Source organism: Panulirus ornatus, chromosome 64 (genome assembly GCF_036320965.1).
Source record: "Panulirus ornatus isolate Po-2019 chromosome 64, ASM3632096v1, whole genome shotgun sequence".
Taxonomy (NCBI): Eukaryota; Metazoa; Arthropoda; class Malacostraca; order Decapoda; family Palinuridae; genus Panulirus; species Panulirus ornatus.
In genome coordinates, this window is record NC_092287.1 from 9695297 (window position 1) to 9716165 (window position 20869).

Genomic DNA, 20869 nt, shown 5'->3' on the forward strand with positions numbered 1-20869 from the left:
GATAAGTTAGGAAATGCACACAGGTCCTTAGTTACATGGTACAGATGGGCCTGCGCTTCAGTGATGAGGAAATTGATTGACTGGTCGTAAATAAAGTAGCAATAACTGGTCAAGCCCCAGAATGGTTAGACGTGACAAGTGGTGTGCTACAAGGATCAGTCTGAGGACCAGTTAGACGTGACAAGTGGTGTGCTGCAAGGATCAGTCTAGGGACCAGTTAGACGTGACAAGTGGTGTGCTGCAAGGATCAGTCTGAGGACCAGTTAGACGTGACAAGTGGTGTGCTGCAAGGATCAGTCTGAGGACCAGTTAGACGTGACAAGTGGTGTGCTGCAAGGATCAGTCTGAGGACCAGTTAGACGTGACAAGTGGTGTGCTGCAAGGATCAGTCTAGGGACCAGTTAGACGTGACAAGTGGTGTGCTGCAAGGATCAGTCTAGGGACCAGTTAGACGTGACAAGTGGTGTGCTACAAGGATCAGTCTAGGGACCAGTTAGACGTGACAAGTGGTGTGCTGCAAGGATCAGTCTAGGGACCAGTTAGACGTGACAAGTGGTGTGCTACAAGGATCAGTTTGAAGACCAGTTAGACGTGACAAGTGGTGTGCTGCAAGGATCAGTCTAGGGACCAGTTAGACGTGACAAGTGGTGTGCTGCAAGGATCAGTCTAGGGACCAGTTAGACGTGACAAGTGGTGTGCTGCAAGGATCAGTCTAGGGACCAGTTAGACGTGACAAGTGGTGTGCTACAAGGATCAGTCTGAGGACCAGTTAGACGTGACAAGTGGTGTGCTGCAAGGATCAGTCTAGGGACCAGTTAGACGTGACAAGTGGTGTGCTGCAAGGATCAGTCTAGGGACCAGTTAGACGTGACAAGTGGTGTGCTGCAAGGATCAGTCTAGGGACCAGTTAGACGTGACAAGTGGTGTGCTACAAGGATCAGTTTGAAGACCAGTTAGACGTGACAAGTGGTGTGCTACAAGGATCAGTCTAGGGACCAGTTAGACGTGACAAGTGGTGTGCTGCAAGGATCAGTCTAGGGACCAGTTAGACGTGACAAGTGGTGTGCTGCAAGGATCAGTCTGAGGACCAGTTCTCTTTTCACGTTATGTATGAGCGTTTACTAATGATAAGCTGTATTGTGAGATATCGAATTTTGCAGATGATATTACGTTTGGAAATAATTCCACAAGAGACACTAAAAGTCTGAAGCTTCAGGCGAACGCAAGGCAAACTCGTGGAACGGGATAGAAACTCGTGGGCAAACGTTTTACCTCGAGTGAGGCGAAGTTTAATTCCTTCAGCGAGAACGTTAGAAATATGAAACGATTGACATACAAGAGTGGTTGAAAGACGTTACCATATATAAGTGTAAAAATAGACTCGATGAATACCTCGCTTCAAATCAACAACTGACGCTATTTGCGCTACCTTAATTACTCTTTGAAATACCCGTACGTGTTTCTACTCTCACCATACTAACCTAGGAACTTCTGATCTCTTGTACTATCGCAACCTGCCTCGTTAGAACCCATAAATAAACGGAGAAATAGACTCGATGAATATCTCGCTTCAAATCAACAACTGACGCTATTTGCGCTACCTTAATCACTCTTTGAAAAATACCCGTACGTGTTTCTACTCTCACCATACTAACCTAGGAACTTCTGATCTCTTGCACTACCACAACCTGCCTCGTTAGGACCCAGTGGTCTACCGTTGTTTCAGTTCCTTTGTATTCCTCCGTCTTATTACAATGTCTTATGTCTCCAGGTTCGTGGCGGATGATCAGTTGAACATTACTGCTGGATCCTGTCTGCCTCGTGGGACATGGCCCGTGGTGATCGTAATGTTCCTGTATAGGAAACGAAGGGCATTCGACTACTTGTGATGAAAGAGCTATATCACTGTCGTGGGCAGCAAGTGACCGAGTGGTTGGCGTTCCAAAAAGCCCCACGTAAGTGGCAGAAGTTACTATGCCTCAGTGATATGTGTGTGTGTGTGTGTGTGTGTGTGTGTGTCCACGATAAATACGAACTCTCATTAACGTGATTGGATTTAGTGGAATAGATTTGATGCTTTATATATATGAATATATATGAATATATATATATATATATATATATATATATATATATATATATATATATATATATATATATATATATATATATATATATGCATGTGAAGCGTCTGGGGTAAACCATGGAAAGCTGTGTAGGTATGTATATTTGCGTGTGTGGACGTATGTATATACATGTGTATGGGGGTGGGTTGGGCCATTTCTTTCGTCTGTTTCCTTGCGCTACCTCGCAAACGCGGGAGACAGCGGCAAAAAAAAAAAAAAAAAAAAAAAAAATATATATATATATATATATATATATATATATATATATATATATATATATATATATATATATATGACAGCTGGAGTCTGGGTGTGAACGAATGTGGCCTTTGTTGTCTTTTCCTAACGCTACCTCGCTCGCGTGCGGAGGGAGGGGGGGGGGTGTCATTTCGTGTGGCGGGTGGCGACGGGAATGAATAAAAGCAGCAAGTATGAATTATATACATGTGTATATATGTATATGTCTGTGTATGTATATATATATATGTATACGATGAAATGTATAGGTATGTATATGTGCGTGTGTGGACGTGTATGTATATACATGTGTTATGTGGGTGAGTTGGGCCATTCTTTCGTCTGTTTCCATGCGCTCCCTCGCTAACGCGGGAGACAGCGACAAAGTATAAGTAAATATATACAGATATAAAACCCTGAAAAGAACCTGCACTAGCATCATCATATGGTCAGTGTCTGATCTACGCTTGAAAACATCACTACGACTTCCATCCTGTGATTAAACTCTACTGAACTGGAAACTGGAGACACATAGCCAAGCAAACGAGTACACACACACACACACACACACACACACACACACACACACACACACACACACACGCGAACACAAAACAGCTATTTTTCACTGCCAAAAGATAAAACATTTCCAGTCTCAAATCTAATATCGGTTCAAAGGTGATAGAAAGGAGGCCTCGTACACACAGTGCACAAACACTTCAAAATCGGTACAGCTACACAGCACATCCACTTAATTCTAGAGAGAACATGAGACACTCGCGTCTTACAAAGTTGTCACTCGATTTTCTTCTCTGTAACCATTCTGTAATGTAATGTGATCATTCGCATATAATTTTCATCGAGTCATTGTACTTAATTCCTGTTCGTCTGTGTCGAGTGAAACATTTGAAATAACGTGATTTGATTAACATGCTTAATAATGAAATTAATATATATATATATATATATATATATATATATATATATATATATATATATATATATATATATATATATATATATATATATTCTGAACTGGATAAGCATTCGCACAAACTCATACTATTTAACCAACTACTACATCAAGCCTCAAGCAATGGAAGGCAACAAGATAATGATACCCACATCATTCCATGCAAATAAACAACGCAAAATTTTTCAGGGTAAGTATATATATATATATATATATATATATATATATATATATATATATATATATATATATAAAAGCACCTTCGAGGTCGCAAATTTACTCCAGCGAAGACAGGTGGATGTGGCAACAAGAAGAAATACTGGCAATATATAACAACAATATTGATCTCCTCACGGGGCTGGCGGGGTTAACAGAGAGAACCAGTTAAAGTTTCTTCACGCAGCTGGGGACGGGAGAGGCGATCGTGCAACACCCATACCCAACGGCGGCTGAAGCCAGACTGGCCTTCCAACTGTGAGCAGCTGGATGCTCTGCTGACGAACCAACCTCCCCCCTCCGCCAACCCCCGTCTTCCACCTCACCTCCACCCTATCCACCCTCACCCGTGCTTTATCATCCACAAGGTAATTAGATTAATTATTTTCCTCAGTCCTTCACTGAGTAATCTTTTATCTCAAAACGGTGCTCTTTAGTGATCTTATTCCTCAACATACATATTTTTTTCTAATCGGTTCATTGTCACCGACGCGGCTTCGCTCGAGTCTAGGCTGAAATTTTTTTTTCTAAAACTTTTAAGTGCTTTCAGTGACGTGTCTCGTTGTGGTGTCTCTCGACCACCATATCTCTCCCTCGTCTCGTGCTTTCTCCCTCACTAAGTATCGGCTTCCCTTTCACCACCACTCCCTCGTAAAATGGTAAACTCTACCACGACCTGATGCCTTCTCCCTTTACAGCTACCGTGTCCACGAATTCATGTCTAACGTTAGCCAGCACATGTCTTCGTTAGAAAAAACCAGCAATCTCCACTACTGCCATATCCAATGGTGTTTCTCTGCCTGCCACTGCCTCGGTAACGCCAAGTACTGCCTCTTTCATAGTTACTCTGTCTCTCACACTGCCTCGCGCGAGGAGCCACGTTTAAAATGGTTTGTCTCTTTCTAACCTCGGCTAAACGCTGCCTCGCCAATGATCATCCCTTACAGTGGTGTTGGAAGACCCCGACCAGCTCCCCCAGCTCAGGTCTGCCACCAATATCACAATTCTTTCCTCCCCTCTCAAGATTCAGAGCGCGTGAGGCCACCTCCCTGCGTACCCATCACAATAAGGTGGGTAGTAACCCACGAACAACTTACTTCCCGAACGAACCGACATTACTTACTTCCTATTGTGCGAACGCCTCTTCGTTAAGGACAAGCTACTGTATTCCTATTGCGCGAACGCCTCTTCGTTAAGGAGAAGCCACTGTACTAATACATTCCCGTTACCTTCTCATTCAAACAACCTTATGTTCCCTTACACTTTCTATGTCGCTCTCGAAAAATTGCTGTCTCTGGCATACATTCTAGTGTGCGTCCTTGACGTCCAAACCCACCTCACTCTAAATACATTACCTACACCTTGCTTTTGGATCCATCACACTCTTACTATATGTATATCGAATAAAAAAAGAAAATCCTTCTCAAGGTGAGCCTTAAATGTATTACTGTTGTTCTCAGACGTAGAATGAATGATCAGACGCACCTCTGACGATGCTAAAGACATGACAGGAAGAAGACCTTGTGTTTTCCCTCACTTCGAAGTACAGTCCCTCACCGGCGGGGGTACCATCGCCACTACCATACACTCCCTCACCGGCGGGGGTACCATCGCCACTACCATACACTCCCTCACCGGCGGGGGTACCATCGCCACTACCATACACTCCCTCACAGGCGGGGGTACCATCGCCACTACCATACACTCCCTCACCGGCGGTGGTACCATCGCCACTACCATACAGTCCCTCACAGGCTGGGTACCATCGCCACTACCATACAGTCCCTCACAGGCGAAGTACCATCGGAGCTCTGCTTCCTTTTCCCTACTAACTACGTCCTGGTTGATGCACCCGTTGTATGGGACCACGTCGACTAACCCTGTCATTGCTCTTAGCTTTGGAAACTCCGCTCTCTCTCTCTCTCTCTCTCTCTCTCTCTCTCTCTCTCTCTCTCTCTCTCTCTCTCTCCATCACACAGGAAGAGCTACTTAAAAGGAAAAAACAGAAAAAAAGGTATTCAGGAAAAGGCATGCAATATCATTCTTAGTCCTACCTACCCCACATATCAAGAGGCGCTCACTAACACTACTGCTCTCTTTGTAACTAGACATTGAAACGGCAGTTCGGAAAAGGAGCCACGGCACCATCCCCGCCACCGTCACCTCCTGCCACTAGGAGAATCCCCTCGTCCTTGGGTTGCATGCCACATCGAAATCCGCCGACGACATCGTCCAGACGCAACGAGAACTAAGGCATCCAAGGCCACTGAGAGAGAGAGAGAGAGAGAGAGAGAGAGAGAGAGAGAGAGAGAGAGAGAGAGAGAGAGAGAGAGAGAGAGAGAGAGAGAGAGAGCACATGTGATGTATTATGGTAAAGGAAGAACTGAAGACGAAGATTTTAAGAGGCGAGATACCTAAGAAAACGACGCTTACAAGAAATGCTTCCGTCTCGTGCGACGAAAATTCACGGTCATATACCGCGCGTCGACCTGGGCCAATGAGACGCATGACGCGTCCCCATAAGTGTATGACCAAAAAGTGGATTCCGGTCGCCAGACGCCCGCCATGCTTGATGCGCATGGAAAACAAAATTAATGATCCTTGGAAGATGTGTGAAATTACTTCTACGTGACGTGGTTCTACGCCTTGAAAGTATACCCTAAAGGTATACAGTGATGTAATTCTAAACCCCAAAAGTAAACAGCAATGTTATTTTAAACCCTAAAAGTATAGAGTGATGAAATTTTAAACCCTGAAAGTAAACAGTGATGTAATTCTAAACCCTGAAAGTAAACAGTGATGTAATTCTAAACCTTGAAAGCACAGTAATGTAATTCTAAACCCCAAAAGTGAACAGTGATGTAATTCTAAACCCTGAAAGTATAGCAATGTAATTCTAAACCCTGAAAGTAGACAGTAATGTAATTCTAAACCCTGAAAGTACAGTGATGTAATTTCAAACCCTAACAGTAAACTAATGTAATTTTAAACCCTGAAAGGATACAGAAGAAACTTTTATTCCTGCAAATATACACTAATGTAATTCTAAACCCTAGAAGTATAATGTAATTTCAAACCCTGGAAGTATACAGTGATGTAATCTTAAACCATGCAAGCATACATAAGATTAAACAGATGGGAGAAATAACGTTAGTACATTAGGGACCTGGGAAAGCCATTGCACAATAAACGTGTGTGTGTGTGTGTTCCACGAAGATGTGTGTGTGTGTGTGTGTGTGTCTCAGCGGGCGGACGAGCCAACGCTACCAGGGAGCAGCGCTGAAGGCGGATGTAAACCGAAGGCGGTCAAGTGGCGCGCACAAACGAGGAGCTGAGCTCGAGGGAGAAAACGCACCGGGCGCGGCTGCTGGAGCGGACGACCCAAATCGTCAGCGACTACTTCAACCAGAAAACAATATGGATTCCAATTACGGGCAGGGTATTGCAGATGCCTAGACCTATTATTCCGTGAAAAAATGCCTAATATACCAAGAATATAAGTATGTATATCAATCGATTTCCTTTTTTTTTTTTGACTCAAAAATATCTGTTCCTAAGACCTGATCTTAACCCCCGTAAAACGGGTATTTTCTCGAGAATATGAAGAGGGAAGATATGGACTTCCGGGGTGTAGTGGGTAGCGTTGCTGACCATGAGTCCCGCACGGGCACGTCCGGGTTTGAGTCCCGGGGCTGGGCAATAGGCCAGCATCCAACCCAGGTGTCCCCTCGGAGCTAGACGTTAATTGGGTACGTAGTTTAGACTGAGGTGTGTGTGTGTGTGTGTGTGTGTGTGTGTGTGTGTGTGTGTGTGTGTGTAAGTTTATATATATATATATATATATATATATATATATATATATATATATATATATATATATATATATATATATTCCTATGAGTCCACGGGGAAAATGAAACACGATAAGTTCCCAAGTGCACTTTCGTGTAATAATCACATCATCAGGGGAGACACAAGAGAGAAATAAACAGTCAGTTGATATACATCGAAGAGACGTAGCTAGGACGCCATTTGGTAAACATGTGATTGTCCAAAACATACAACGAGCGTTCATAAACTTATCATTTTACAAATTTTATCAACAATAAAGTTATCTAATTTGTATAGACCATTACTAACATTAAGATTATAATTCTTTGTGTATTTAATAACAGAAGATTCAATGATATTTCTCTTGGTAATAGAGTTAGGGTTAATAACTGAGATGGCGTTACTCCAGTCAATACAATGATCATAGTTTTTAACGTGATTAAACAAAGCATTTGATTCTTGTCCCGTTCTTATACTATAAGAACCATATCACACTTCTAATTGCTAGTTAGCACAGTGTGAAACCAGCATGACCAACTAATATCACGAGCTAAGACCTTATTAAGTAAGAGAGTGGAGACCATATCAAAAAATTATGGATTAATCAAATTCCCTCGACCGCCTGCGGTACAAAAGCGTAAAGTAAATCATGACTTGAATAATCATAAACATTACATTGTAAGTCCGAAATGTTAATCTTAGTACCTCCCCTAGTGATAATGATTATTAAGAAGTGTAATTACGTATGTTAAACTCCCTCAACACACGCTTGGTACGGCCTTGTCAGTTCGCGTGGGTTAACACATTTCCACGGGCCAATTGGCGCGGTAAGAAGGCTTGCGTGGGCCAGCGGTGGCTTGGGTTGTGTGAGTACTGGCGCTGCGTGAAGTCTGGGTCCGTGCAAGCAGGAGTGCGCAGGCTGGTCGGTGCGTGTGTGGGTGTGTTCTGCGCGCTGTTATGCTCACTGAGGGGATTGTTTTCGTGGGGGGTGGCTGTCTGTCGTAGTGACGGTAACGTGGACGAAGTACACGAAATATGGACCTTCCGTAACGGTTAGCGTTGCTGAGTGTGATGCATTCACGGGCATCCCAGGGTCGAGCGCATAGGTTCGAATCCTGATCGCAGCAGTCGGTCCACAGTCAACCCAGCTGTTCATCTTTCGCTAAAGGTTGGTCGATGAATTGGGTACTGGATTAGGATAGGATATATCTATCTATCTATCTATCTGCGTGTCGTAGAAGGCGACTAAAAGGGGAGGGAGTGGGTGGCTGGAAATCCTCCCCTCTCTTGTTTTTTTTTTTAATTTTCCAAAAGAAGGAACAGAGAAGGGGGCCAGGTGAGGATATTCCACAAAGGCCCAGTCATCTGTTCTTAACGCTACCTCGCTAACGCGGGAGATGGCGAATAGTTTGAAAGAAAAGAAAGATATATATATATATATATATATGTATATATATATATATATATATATATATATATATATATATATATATATATATATATATATATATATATATATAGATAGATAGATAGATAGATAGATAGATAGATAGATAAATAGATAAATAGATAGATAGACAGACAGCATTCCTTTGCTCACGCCGTCTCAACATAGAAACAAACATTCCTTTTAAGACCCAATTCCTTGGCCTTTTATTATCACTTATTTTCTCCCCTCTTCCTCCACGTAGCCACAGCCCACACACCCAGCAAAATGAATTCATCTCCATCGAATGGAGACGACGCCATGTCGCCCCACACCGACTGAAATGAACGGTACACTGGGGGAGGGAGGCTCAATGTGTGGCATGTGGAATCCGGCTGACTGGTCGAACTGAGTGCGTGTGGCGGGGAGCCATTGTGGGGAGAGAGGCGTGTGTGGCGGGGGAGCCACTGTGGGGAGAGAGGCGTGTGTGGCGGGGGAGCCATTGTGGGGAGAGAGGCGTGTGTGGCGGGGGAGCCACTGTGGGGAGAGAGGCGTGTGTGGCGGAGGAGCCACTGTGGGGAGAGAGACGTGTGTGGCGGGGAGCCATTGTGGGGAGAGAGGCGTGTGTGGCGGGGGAGCCATTGTGGGGAGAGAGGCATGTGTGGTGGGGGAGCCACTGTGGGGAGAGAGACGTGTGTGGCGGGGGAGCCACTGTGGGGAGAGAGACGTGTGTGGCGGGGAGCCATTTTGGGGAGAGAGGCGTGTGTGGTGAGGAGCCACTGTGGGGAGAGAGACGTGTGTGGCGGGGAGCCTTAATGGGGAGAGAGACGTGTGTGGTGGGGAGCCATTTTGGGGAGAGAGGCGTGTGTGGTGAGGAGCCACTGTGGGGAGAGAGACGTGTGTGGCGGGGAGCCTTTATGGGGAGAGAGACGTGTGTGGCGGGGAGCCTTTATGGGGAGAGAGACGTGTGTGGTGGGGAGCCATTTTGGGGAGAGAGACGTGTGTGGTGGGGAGCCATTTTGGGGAGAGAGACGTGTGTGGTGGGGAGCCATTTTGGGGAGAGAGACGTGTGTGGTGAGGAGCCTTTATGGGGAGAGAGACGTGTGTGGCGGGGGGCCTTTATGGGGAGAGAGACGTGTGTGGTGGGGAGCCATTTTGGGGAGAGTTGTTTGTGTGTTGGGGAGACTATAAGGGGCGAGGGGCGTGTGTGAAGGAGAGCCTTTAGGGGGAGGTAATTTTACACTCGTCTCGCCCCGTCTCTTAACCTTTATTTTTTCATATTTATTATCCTTAATCGCCGTCTCCCGCGTTAGCGAGGTAGCGCAAGGAAACAGACGAGGAGTGGCCCAACCCAACCACATACACATGTATATACATAAAAGCCCACACACAGACATATACATACATATACACTTCAACGTATTCATACGTATACATAAACAGACATATACATATATACACATGTACATATCCATACTTGCTGCCTTCATCCATTCTCGTCGCCACCCCGCCACACAAGAAATACCATTCCCCCTCCAGCGAGGCAGCGCCAGGAACAGACAAAAAAGGCCAAATTCGTTCACACTCAGTCTCTAGCTGTCATGTGTAATGCACCGAAATCACAGCTCCCTATCCACATCCAGCTCCCCACAGACATATATATATATATATATATATATATATATATATATATATATATATATATATATATATATATATATATATATATATATATCTTGTCTTTACTCCTATGTTTGTACATATATACACCTCAGCCTAAGCTAAGTACCTGGTCATCGACCAGCCCCGAAGGGAGGATGAACACCTGGGCTGTGTATAGGCCGACTGTCCATCCCAGGATTTCGAACCCATGTGAGTTCGACCTCAGCCTTGCCTCCTCATGGTGACTCAACGTCATTAATGCTAACAGCTCCACGGCTGGGAGCCGTGTGTGTGTGTGTGTGTCTGTTACACATAGCCCTGTCTTACGTAACACTGCAGAACCCTAAGTACGAAAAATACAAGATATCTTTTTGACAGTAATTCCATTTATGCGAACTGGAGCGAAAACTGCGAATTACAGCCACTGTGGGGAACACGGTAGTAACAGGAGATAATCACCGGAGCAGAAGGGTCATTAGCTTAACGAGGCACTTAATGAGCGACGCTTTTGAACCTCCCAACTACTGGAGTGAGGTTAGGGGTGAACCGCAACGATTTACTCACTTATACAGCGTCTATACAGACAAACACGTATACATCCATGACCTATACACACACACACACACACACACACACACATACACACACACACACATACACACACACACACACACACACACACATACACACACACACACACACACACACACACACACATACACACACACACACACACACACACACACACACACACACACGAGCCTCCGTTGTATGAATGTTAGCGTTACCGACCACGCGTCACCACGGGCCAGTCCGAGGTCGGATCCACAAGGGTTCGAATCCTCGGCGTGGCAGTCGGCCTACACCCAACCCAGGTGTTCATCCTCCCCTCGGCTGGAGAGAGAGTGTGTGTGTGTGTCTGTGTGTGTGTGTGTGTGTGTGTGTGTGTGTGTGTGTGGGTGTGTGTGTGTGTGTGTACATACATGAGTAAACACATGGTACATACACACAAGGGCAACATAAGGGCAAACCCGTATGGGAGGATGAACAGCTGGGTTGACTGCAGACTGCAACCAGGATTCGAACCTATACCCTCGACCCTGGGCCACTCGTGAATGCAACAAAGTAGGAGTTCAGCGTACTGTTGTTATCCTCGAGCTGATAACCTCATTACGATGAGGCTCTCTCTCTCTCTCTCTCTCTCTCTCTCTCTCTCTCTCTCTCTCTCTCTCTCTCTCTCTCTCTCTCTCTCTCATCTGGCGTTCCCATGGGCTACACTCACAATGAGGCTCTCTCTCTCTCTCTCTCTCTCTCTCTCTCTCTCTCTCTCTCTCTCTCTCTCTCATCTGGCGTTCCCATGGGCTACACTCACCTCGTCGTAAACCATCAGCTTTCCCCCCCAAGGAACCACAGTAGGGACACGTACATTACAATGTGAGTCTCTTATTTAACCTCCACGACCACGATCAGCTTCGGGAAGGAGGGCCCACAGTGGGCTGGCGTTGCTTGAATTCCTCCGTCATCTTCACCCTCCATCCCCCGCGAGTTCACAGAGGTCCCGAAACACCCAAGCTATATAAGACGATAACACATCACAAGGAAATCCCATTAATCCACTGAAGTACAGTGATATGGGAGACTGAAACAGCTGAGCTTCACAGGAGACTATCATGTCACTGCTCCTGATTGAAGTGCAGTCTTGAAGATGCAAGAACCTTTGTATAATAAGGGGTTCGGGGTGGGGGGAGGTTCATAAGGTTGTATGGTCATTTATCTATGAGGTTGAGAGACGAGGCAACACGTAAGGAAGTCTCGCAAACCTTATAGAGTTATTTCGACTAGTAATTTTACTAAGCGGAAATTACCCCCTCCCCCTTTCCCCAGATACCAATGCCACCCCTTCCCTCCTTCTCTCTAAACACCAGTTCCAGAAGACGTGCCTCCCCCACCAGCAAGACTCCACAATTTCTCTCAAGTCATTAGCAGAGGAGTGCCACAACTCATCATCTCTGTCACCTTAAAGAACAAAGTCTATGGAAATATCTAAAAATATCTAGATATATTCCAAGCCTCGGAGGCCATAAAGTTGATTTACAGACCTTGAATAAATCTCCACTATAGAAATTATCATTTATGAAAGCGTCTGGACGACTGATTATAACTGTTATCGCTGTTCTACGCAACTCAGGGGAACATATCAGCTTCCAAGATGTTCATGCATCAAAATCTGTTGTTTGTCTGTAACTCGTACACGAATATTCTGCCTTCGAATCTTCCCAGACCTCCATTGATAGAGTAGGTCTTCGTATTTTCCCAATCTGAGTGTTTCCTATTGATCTTCATAACCTCATATCTTTATCATCATTCCATCATCTGTTTTCCGTCTCTATCATCTACAATATCAAAGGCGTGACATTATTATTCTCTGAAGCTCAAACCAATGCTAGGGTGGATTCCCTCACCTCACGTTCGGTTTCTGCCCAGATATACAGTTCACAACAACGAGTACTTACTTCATCACACTTCATGGAAGTTAGTTAGAATAACATTTCTTTTTACCAGTAAGTTTTTTTTTCTATTCTCTCTCTCTCTCTCTCTCTCTCTCTCTCTCTCTCTCTCTCTCTCTCTCTCTCTCTCTCTGTCTGTCTCTGTCTCTCTCTCTGTCTGTCTGTCTGTCTGTCTGTCTCTGTCTGTCTCTGTCTGTCTGTCTGTCTGCTCTCTCTCTCTCTCTCTCTCTCTCTCTCTCTCTCTCTCTCTCTCTCTCTCTCTCTCTCTCTCTCTCTCTCTCTCGTCTCTCTCTCTCGTCTCCCCAGCATTGATTCGCCATAAGCGTCTTTTATCACCCACGAAGCAATATACTCTTGGGCAATCTTTCCGCTAATTTACCAAACGCATTAAGTATGCCTTCAGTCTTAACGCTTTTGCCTTCACTAGTACAGCACAGCGCAAAAGTTTGGTTTTCCTTTACGAGTAAACTACAAAACTGTAACGCAAGAGATTATCAAGACTACAGCTAAATAGATAATGAAAGCTACGACATGATATCAAAGCTACAACATGATATCAAAGCTACAACATGATATCAAAGCTACAACATGATATCAAAGCTGCAACATGATATCAAAGCTACAAGACGATATCAACGCTACAACATGATATCAAAGCTACAACATGATGTCAAAGCTACAACATGATATCAAAGCTACAACATGATATCAAAGCTACAACATGATATCAAAGCTACGACATGATATCAAAGCTACAACATGATGTCAAAGCTGCAACATGATATCAAAGCTACAAGACGATATCAAAGCTACAACATGATATCAAAGCTACAACATGATGTCAAAGCTACAACATGATATCAAAGCTACAACATGATATCAAAGCTACAACATGATATCAAAGCTACAACATGATATCAAAGCTACAACATAATATCAAAGCTACAAGACGATATCAAAGCTACAACATATCAACGCTGAAACACGATACATAATCTGATTTATGAAAAAAAAATACATATATATATCAGCTATGAGATAACATCACACGAAATGTCGATGCTGTGATGTTTATATCGACTTCATCATCAATTCTACCACACTAAATCATCGATAACAATATCCAATTTGCCACACTCGCTGAAGCATCAGGCACGAAAGCGACGCAGTGGCTAGCATGTAGTACCAGGTGGCGAGCACACACCGTCCAGGGATGTGCTAATGCCCGGGTATCAGAGCGGCGAGTTGATGGTGACGCGGTGGTGTCCTTCAAGGGTCTGTCTTATCCCCTACTCTCTTTTCTCTCTCTCTCTCTCTCTCTCTCTCTCTCTCTCTCTCTCTCTCTCTCTCTCTCTCTCTCTCTCTCTGACAGATATTACTTTGGCCACTGTTCTCGTGAGCTGTCGACATGAGTCTCAGCACTTATACAACGCCTGAGCCCCTGAGACACACCCCTGGCTGCTGCTTCCTACAGTTTCTGTGTGGAGAACAGCCACTCAAGGCCTGACTGTTATGGTACCTCCATCTTTGAACAGCTAAGAGGAGGAGTGCTCTTCCACCACTTGTCTTTCCCTCCATCTACAACCCTTAAGACTCAGGTCCACAAACACCTGCCGTGACCACTCGCTCTGATGGTGCTAAGGGCCATAACGTCGTGCTTTAGGGACCGTACCGTCGTGCTTAGAGGTCGTACCGTCGTGGCTGGAGATCGTATCGCACCGTCGTGCTTAGGGACCGCACCGTCGTGCTTAGAGGTCGTACCGTCGTGCTTAGGGGTCGTACCGTCGTGCTTAGAGGTCGTACCGTCGTGCTTAGGGGTCGTACCGTCGTGCTTAGAGGTCGTACCGTCGTGCTTAGAGGTCGTACCGTCGTGCCTGGAGATCGTACCTACGTATCGTCGTGCTTAGAGGTCGTACCGTCGTGCCTGGAGGTCGTACCGTCGTGCTTAGAGGTCGTACCGTCGTGCCTAGAGGTCGTACTGTCGTGCTTAGAGGTCGTACCGTCGTGCTTAGAGGTCGTACCGTCGTGCTTAGAGGTCGTACCGTCGTGCTTAGAGGTCGTACCGTCGTGCTTAGAGGTCGTACCGTCGTGCTTAGAGGTCGTACCGTCGTGCTTAGAGGTCGTACAGTCGTGCTTAGAGATCGTACCGTCGTGCTTAGAGGTCGTACCGTCGTGCTTAGAGGTCGTACCGTCGTGCTTAGAGGTCGTACCGTCGTGCCTGGAGGTCGTACCGTCGTGCTTAGAGGTCGTACCGTCGTGCCTGGAGGTCGTATCGTACTGTCGTGCTTAGAGGTCGTACCGTCGTGCTTAGAGGTCGTACCGTCGTGCTTAGAGGTCATACTGTCGTGCTTAGAGATCGTACAGTCGTACTTAGAGATCGTACCGTCGTGCTTAGAGGTCGTACCGTCGTGCTTAGAGGTCGTACCGTCGTGCTTAGAGGTCGTACCGTCGTGCTTAGAGGTCGTACCGTCGTGCTTAGAGGTCGTACCGTCGTGCTTAGAGGTCGTACCGTCGTGCTTAGAGGTCGTACCGTCGTGCTTAGAGGTCGTACCGTCGTGCTTAGAGGTCGTACCGTCGTGCTTAGAGGTCGTACCGTCGTGCTTAGAGGTCGTACCGTCGTGCTTAGAGGTCGTACCGTCGTGCTTAGAGGTCGTACCGTCGTGCTTAGAGGTCGTACCGTCGTGCTTAGAGGTCGTACCGTCGTGCTTAGAGGTCGTACCGTCGTGCTTAGAGGTCGTACCGTCGTGCTTAGAGGTCGTACCGTCGTGCTTAGAGGTCGTACCGTCGTGCTTAGAGGTCGTACCGTCGTGCTTAGAGGTCGTACCGTCGTGCTTAGAGGTCGTACCGTCGTGCTTAGAGGTCGTACCGTCGTGCTTAGAGGTCGTACCGTCGTGCTTAGAGGTCGTACCGTCGTGCTTAGAGGTCGTACCGTCGTGCTTAGAGGTCGTACCGTCGTGCTTAGAGGTCGTACCGTCGTGCTTAGAGGTCGTACCGTCGTGCTTAGAGGTCGTACCGTCGTGCTTAGAGGTCGTACCGTCGTGCTTAGAGGTCGTACCGTCGTGCTTAGAGGTCGTACCGTCGTGCTTAGAGGTCGTACCGTCGTGCTTAGAGGTCGTACCGTCGTGCTTAGAGGTCGTACCGTCGTGCTTAGAGGTCGTACCGTCGTGCTTAGAGGTCGTACCGTCGTGCTTAGAGGTCGTACCGTCGTGCTTAGAGGTCGTACCGTCGTGCTTAGAGGTCGTACCGTCGTGCTTAGAGGTCGTACCGTCGTGCTTAGAGGTCGTACCGTCGTGCTTAGAGGTCGTACCGTCGTGCTTAGAGGTCGTACCGTCGTGCTTAGAGGTCGTACCGTCGTGCTTAGAGGTCGTACCGTCGTGCTTAGAGGTCGTACCGTCGTGCTTAGAGGTCGTACCGTCGTGCTTAGAGGTCGTACCGTCGTGCTTAGAGGTCGTACCGTCGTGCTTAGAGGTCGTACCGTCGTGCTTAGAGGTCGTACCGTCGTGCTTAGAGGTCGTACCGTCGTGCTTAGAGGTCGTACCGTCGTGCTTAGAGGTCGTACCGTCGTGCTTAGAGGTCGTACCGTCGTGCTTAGAGGTCGTACCGTCGTGCTTAGAGGTCGTACCGTCGTGCTTAGAGGTCGTACCGTCGTGCTTAGAGGTCGTACCGTCGTGCTTAGAGGTCGTACCGTCGTGCTTAGAGGTCGTACCGTCGTGCTTAGAGGTCGTACCGTCGTGCTTAGAGGTCGTACCGTCGTGCTTAGAGGTCGTACCGTCGTGCTTAGAGGTCGTACCGTCGTGCTTAGAGGTCGTACCGTCGTGCTTAGAGGTCGTACCGTCGTGCTTAGAGGTCGTACCGTCGTGCTTAGAGGTCGTACCGTCGTGCTTAGAGGTCGTACCGTCGTGCTTAGAGGTCGTACCGTCGTGCTTAGAGGTCGTACCGTCGTGCTTAGAGGTCGTACCGTCGTGCTTAGAGGTCGTACCGTCGTGCTTAGAGGTCGTACCGTCGTGCTTAGAGGTCGTACCGTCGTGCTTAGAGGTCGTACCGTCGTGCTTAGAGGTCGTACCGTCGTGCTTAGAGGTCGTACCGTCGTGCTTAGAGGTCGTACCGTCGTGCTTAGAGGTCGTACCGTCGTGCTTAGAGGTCGTACCGTCGTGCTTAGAGGTCGTACCGTCGTGCTTAGAGGTCGTACCGTCGTGCTTAGAGGTCGTACCGTCGTGCTTAGAGGTCGTACCGTCGTGCTTAGAGGTCGTACCGTCGTGCTTAGAGGTCGTACCGTCGTGCTTAGAGGTCGTACCGTCGTGCTTAGAGGTCGTACCGTCGTGCTTAGAGGTCGTACCGTCGTGCTTAGAGGTCGTACCGTCGTGCTTAGAGGTCGTACCGTCGTGCTTAGAGGTCGTACCGTCGTGCTTAGAGGTCGTACCGTCGTGCTTAGAGGTCGTACCGTCGTACAAGGCGACTAATCCAGTGGGAGGGAGCGGGCGCCTGGAAACCTAAACCTTATTTGTATTTCAGTTTCTGAAAGACAGAACACAAGCAGTTTGTTCCTGACGCTCCCTCGCGAACGCGGGAAACGACGATTATCAAAATGAGAGAATGTATATAAATATAAATATATATATATATATATATATATATATATATATATATATATATATATAGATTTCATACTACTATTCGCCATTTCCCGCGTTAGCGAGGTAGCGTTAAGAAGAGAGAACTGGGCCTTTGAGGGAATATCCTCACCTGGCTCCTTTCTCTGTTCCTTCATTTGGAATATTAAAAAAAAAAGGAGACGGGAGAATTTACAGCCACCCGCTTCCTCCCCTTTAAGTCGCCTTCTACGACACGCAGTGAATACGTGGGAAGTATTCTTTCTCCCCTATCCCCAGGGGTATATATACATACATATATATATATATATATATATATATATATATATATATATATATATATATATATATATATATATATATATAATCACTCATAACGTTCAAATTCACGATGATGCCTGATTTTCAAAGTATTTTCGTCCTGCACAAACCATTCCATGTTCACATCCTTGCAGCCGCCTGTGTTGCATGTCTCTCTGGGGAGGACAGAGCGAGCTCCCTCCTCTCTCTCTCTCTGGGGGTCACGACATACACCACTTGCCACGGCTCCCCAGACCTCGCAGCCAGCCAACCCCAGTGAAATCGCAGACACGAAGAATAAACACTCGCACTGCAGTTCTTCCTAATCCAGTGAGTCATTCTGGGAGAAGGAAGTAAAAAGGAAATTCTTCTGTGGCTCCGTTGAGTTCGAAAAGGAATTTAGTGGTATATATCTAATGCCAGCTTCTAAGAAGCTCAGAGAGACTAGTGAGCTGATATACAGTGAGAAAGAGCTTTGAGGGGGACTGTCTAACAGCAGAAACCTCAACGGTGTGGCCTCTGAACTACTTGTTACTATTGGTACCAAAAGTCACCAACTTCGTGGTGGTCATTTGGTATGAAAGATTCGTGTAAGTTGGACGGAATCAACTCGTCTTCAAAGCATACTGGAGAGTACGTCATGTGAATATAACATTCACAGACTTGAAGGCTCATAGGGAAGTCATATTTGTAATTGGGTTGAGGGAATGACGTGCACTAAAATTTTGACCTATCAGACACTCTCTCTCTTCCTCTTTGTATATCTTAATGATTTTATCAGAAAGGATAACATTCGTACGCGAATGTATTTGCTGATGATGCTGAAGACATGGCCATGATAATGAGTTACCAGAAGGGATTAAGATCATACTCGAATGATATTTGCTGATGATGCTGAAGACATGGCCATGATAATGAGTTACCAGAAGGGATTAAAATCATACTCGAATAATATTTGCTGATGATGCTGAAGTCATGGCCATGATAATGAGTTACCAGAAGGGATTAAGATCATACTCGAATGATATTTGCTGATGATGCTGAAGTCATGGCCATGATAATGAGTTACCAGAAGGGATTAAAATCATACTCGAATAATATTTGCTGATGATGCTGAAGTCATGGCCATGATAATGAGTTACCAGAAGGGATTAAGATCATACTCGAATGATATTTGCTGATGATGCTGAAGACATGGCAATGATAATGAGTTACCGGAAGGGATTAAAATCATACTCGAATGATATTTGCTGATGATGCTGAAGTCATGGCCATTATGATGAGTTACCAGAAGGGATTAAGATCATACTCGAATGATATTTGCTGATGATGCTGAAGACATGGCAATGATAATGAGTTACCGGAAGGGATTAAAATCATACTCGAATAATATTTGCTGATGATGCTGAAGACATGGCCATGATAATGAGTTACCAGAAGGGATTAAGATCATACTCGAATGATATTTGCTGATGATGCTGAAGTCATGGCCAATAAGGACGATATATCCACCCAATAATAAACCAAGTGTTGTGATGGAGAGTTTCAAGAGCGAGTGGGAACAGGTATGGTGTCAGACGATGGTCGACGCTGTGCCTACGAGATGCCAACCCAACCACACTGGGGAGCGAGTACGTCTCTGTGGCTCTTAATAATGCACGATCTCCAGCCAGCTTGACCACAGTCCAGCCAGCTTCACAATCTACGATGCTGGGCGAGAAGCTTTCGCAAAAAGCTTGTCAGTGATCAACTGTACTAAAGAACCAATACATAACATCCATGTACCTCCGCCATTAAGGTATCCCAGTCTATTAAGAAAAAAAGATAAAGAGAAATACGTGTCTTGAATTTTGTTCATGCCTTCAAGTGTTCTTTGTTCTGGCCATGTTTGCATACGTCCATAACTCCGGTTCTGTGCGTAACTTCAAAATTTAATCCACTTTTTATCTTCGCTCTGCGTTTGACCTCACGTATACGCATGATCTAAGTTCGGCACACGCACATCTCTGTTCGTAGTTTGGTTATCCGTGTGTGTGTGTCTGTGTCCGTAAGTTCCTGCCCAGGTGTGTCTGTGTCTGTAGCTCGGCAAAGGTGTGTCTGTATCTATAGCTCGGCCCAGGTGTGCCTGTGTCTGTATGTAACAAGAACGTATATACCGAGTTGAAATCGATCTAAAACGATAATGATTGAGATAGACACGTCGTCTACGAACGTAGTCGAAAGAATGAACTATTGCACCATTTTTCTGCTTTTTGGGGAAAAGTACACTTCAGCACTCTACGCCAATCTGCTCAAGTACCATTCAATTCCAACAGTGATTCACATTCAATACAAAATCCACTTGGTTTCAAACGGTATATAATAACCATTCAATTCCAACAGTGATTCACATTCAATACAAAATCCACTTGGTTTCAAACGGTATATAATTACCATTCAATTCCAACAGTGATTCACATTCAATACAAAATCCACTTGGTTTCAAACGGTATATAATCTTTTTTTTCTTTTTTTTTTTTACGCATATACTCCACATAGTGCTCTGAACTGTGCGTCACGCCAGAGGGGAAATATATATTGTATTTTTCATGAAGAACACTTCTACAGCCATGGGACACATCAAATGAATATAGTCGTAAACTTTTTGTGTGGATCTGTTCAGTGGAATGGGAACGCCCAACTCCACTCCCAGTCAAAGAACATGGACACCCAGTTCCCTGGGATATATATATATATATATATATATATATATATATATATATATATATATATATATATATATATATATAGACATACATACCACCGTCTCCCGCGTCAGCGAGATAGCGCCAGAAAACAGATGAAGAATGGCCCATCCACTCATTTACACATATGTATATATAAATACATAAACGCCCATACACGCACATATACATACCTATACATATCAACATATACATACATGTACATACCCATACACATACACAGAGATATACATCCAT

The 20869-nt window shown here is 45.5% G+C and overlaps 1 protein-coding gene across 2 annotated transcripts in view; it reads right to left on the reverse strand.

Moving 5' to 3' along the window:
• The window catches only part of LOC139746336 (uncharacterized), a 448223-nt gene extending 444425 nt beyond the window's left edge, over positions 1 to 3798 (reverse strand). Inside the window, exon 1 of one of the 2 annotated variants that reach the window (XM_071657494.1) lies at positions 3691 to 3798. The gene's annotated coding sequence lies outside the window, so the exon portion shown is untranslated. Of the gene's footprint in view, positions 1 to 3596 lie in introns of both variants that reach the window. The other variant, XM_071657493.1, reaches the window with a different exon arrangement.
• Between the last annotated feature and the right edge of the window lie 17071 nt (positions 3799 to 20869).